We start from the raw sequence: 3,458 nt of genomic DNA on the forward strand, positions 1-3,458 counted from the left end.
AGTGTAGGGACATGTGTGAACCCACAAAAAGCAGGCTCAAGGGGGGGGGGGGCGATAAATGAATAGCAGCTATTCCAAATCGAGGCCAGAGTCCTAGGATGTGCGTACTTGTACATGTCACACGGTCATAGACGTGAATCACAGTGTCGCAGTCTTCGTATCCACTGGACAGTGTAGCCACTGGGCGTCTGTGTATCCCCAAGAGATGTATCGCCATCTGTGTATACCCAGGAGATGTATCCCCCGTATGTGCTTCCCCAAGCGGCGTATCTCCCGCCTGTGGATCCCCACAAGGTGTATCTCCCGTCTGTGTATCTCCAGGCGTGTATCTCTCGTCTGCATATCCCCGGGGGGCGTATCTCATGTCTGTGTATACCCAGGGTTGAATTCCCGTCTGTGTATCCTCCGTCTGTGTATTTCCAGGGGGTGTATCTCCGTCTGGTATCTCCAGGGTGTGTATCTCCCGTCCGTGTATACCCAGGGTTGAATTCCCGTCTATGTATCCTCCGTAGTCCGGGGGTGTATCCCCGTCCGTATCTCCAGGGGATGTATCTCCCGTCTGTGTATCTCCAGGGGATGTATCTCCCGTCTGTGTATCTCCAGGAGTGTAACTCCCGCCTGAGTATCCGGGATGTACTTTCGTCGGTGTATCTCCAGGAGTGTACTCCCATCTGTATCCAGGGGATGTACTCTCGTCTGTGTTACCCCCAGGGAGTGTAACTCCCCGTCTGCGTATCCAGGGGTTGTTTTCCCCCATCTGTTGTACCCCCAGGAGTGTAACTCCCGTCTGCGTATCACAGGGGTTATTTCCCCCATCTGGTATCCCAGGGGTTGCATCCCCGTCTTGCGTATGCGTCTGCTTTTGTGTATCTATAAGTCGGTATTCTGGGGACATCTGTCTATTCAACAAGCGTAAATAAGGGGCATGGATGAGAGGATACCGAAGACGCCGTATAGTATAACGGGATTTCTGGAGGCATTCAGAATGCTCCTAAATAATTCAGAACTCCTGAAGCACAGCAACGCTCGTGTAAAGAATATGGCTTTATTGATGCTCAAGTATTCATCACCTAAGCATTGCACGTTTTTGGTCAGTGCCAATACTTTCTCACCTTTAGTTGCGTGACTTCCGAAGCAGTGGTAGTGACATAACATGCGTCGATTTATCAGTAATTTATACAATTGCGTAGTTCTACACTTGATATGAAAGTCGATGTACGTGGGCCTCAATTTCAATCTTACCACATTTCCATAATATTTCATGACACACCTAATTGTAAGTGGGAGCTTGCCACCCCGTCCGTGGCGCCTGACTTGACTAGCGTACTAGTGTTTGGTTCATTCTTCTCATTCGGACCTGGCAGTTGCCGTCTCAAAGCTGCAGGATCAAGAAGCGAACGGCTTTGGAGGTGTATAACGCAGAATTCGTTTGATCCTGGACTACTGCTCAATATCTGGACCGAAGCGGCTTGCTGCGTGTCCCATTGAAATAACCCAGTAAAGCTTCTTCCACGCTTCTCTCCTAAACGGATCAAGCTAGCCCGTCCCATTGATCATGAAACCACTTCGCTCATACTAGACATAGTCTTTGGAGAATAGATGTCCTCGTACCAATGGTTTGTTTTTAGATTAAGTATTATTTTAAAGCGATCATTTGCTAACTAGTTTATCGACTTGTCTGATATTTAGGAAAGTTGTGTGGAACAACTTGAACTTGAAATGTGGAACATTTCTCTCAGCAATGCTGAGGAGAACATGAAGAGAAGTGCCGTCCCTCCCCCCAAATCGCGGCCGAGCAGCCTGAAATTATCATTTATTTCGAGCTTGCATAGGACAGTACTTTTAACTTATTCCTTCTTGAATAATTAGGAGAAAACAGACGCATTTGAATGTATACATTCGATGCTTGAAATCTTATATGTCCCACTGTCTTAACACGCACCCCGGGTGGCCGGTTGGATACCCCTTCGCTCGGGTGGTGGGTCAGTTTGACCCCCCCCCCCCTGAGATCTCAGGAACTAAGAGAGCTAGAGACTCTAAATTTATAGGTGTGTTGGCCTGTTCCTCAACTCACTCAGGTCAAAGTTCAGGGTTCCTAGATCACGACCTTTGGATCAAATAAAGTCAAACAAGGTCAATCTCCAGGTTTGTCCCCCAAAGTGCCCCAGAACCTAAATACCTGTTCTAAGCAAAATATCCCATGATCATTTAAGGTCGGTGCAATTGTTTGACCTTTCGAAGGTCATGGGATGACAAAAAATACAAGGCATCTTTGAGTATTGCATCTGAATAAGTGACAAACATTATGTTGGGCAGTATGTTTCTAAACATAAAATGCTGACTTGGGTCATTTTAGGTCAGTGACCTATTCTGACCTTTGAGAAGTGCATGGAAGATGCATTATGCGATTCCTGTTATCAGTAAATTCAAATAAGCACCAGAAGCACCCCATGCAGCAGGCCCTAGAATAATAAACAGATTGACTTTTACTTGGTTTGACTTTCAAAACTGACCTTGGATCAATGCAATCTGTTCATTCAATTATTGCGTTGCCTAAGGAAGCATCTCAGAAGGTGTATGGTCTCGTCTAACACTCCTTCGCTGCATCAGATTGAATGATTCCCTACAAATTAACTTCGCAGAATCCATGGCCTAATTTTGACCTGCCGTAGGTCAGCGACCTTACAAGCTTTATCTAAATTGTTACTACCAAACGATTTGCTATTCAATTGTCCTGCAGCTATGCAACATTTGGCACGGCTGCGCCACGCCCTTCTAAAACCATTTCGAAAAAACATGCAGGGCGGGGTCAATCTAACCTACATAAAAGCATATATACATATATATATATATATATATATATATATATATATATATATATATATATATATAAGGTTATATTGACTCCCCGAAATATAAAACTTAACACGCCTTGCGCGTGTCATGTTAAATATTTCGGAAGGAGGAGGGAATGCTGGCCCCTTGCCCCACAAAATCGAGTGGCATTCATCCGACAATCCTGGCGTTTGTTATTGGATGCAAGTAGGAGCGCGGCCAAGGGAGGGCCAGGAGCCAGGTGTCCCACCCCCTCACACACAACTTAGGTCCGGATTTTTCCGTTTTTCACATAGCTAATGTTACCGGACAGATAACAAAAATCGGTGCGATGCGTAATCACACATACAAAACTGAGCTGCGCCCCATTCTCCTATGAAGCTCCGAACTTCGCCCCTGGGTGTTTCTGTCGAAGCCTCCGACCACGTGTATGTAACCAGATTGCAAGACAGTGGTAGCGTTGTGCGCGACGTGGCAGATCTGCCTGGTCAGTCGGCGCTTCCACACCTCTGAGGGGCGCTGTGCGGAGTGAACCCCTCCCCCCCCCCCCTCCCACCGCTGAGTTCGGGGAGGGACCTGACTGGGAGCGGCACCTCCGTAATTACTGGGGAGCTCCAAAGGCG

Source organism: Pollicipes pollicipes, unplaced genomic scaffold, assembly GCF_011947565.3.
Source record: "Pollicipes pollicipes isolate AB1234 unplaced genomic scaffold, Ppol_2.1 Scaffold_6686;HRSCAF=7923_pilon_pilon_pilon, whole genome shotgun sequence".
Classification (NCBI taxonomy): domain Eukaryota; kingdom Metazoa; phylum Arthropoda; class Thecostraca; order Pollicipedomorpha; family Pollicipedidae; genus Pollicipes; species Pollicipes pollicipes.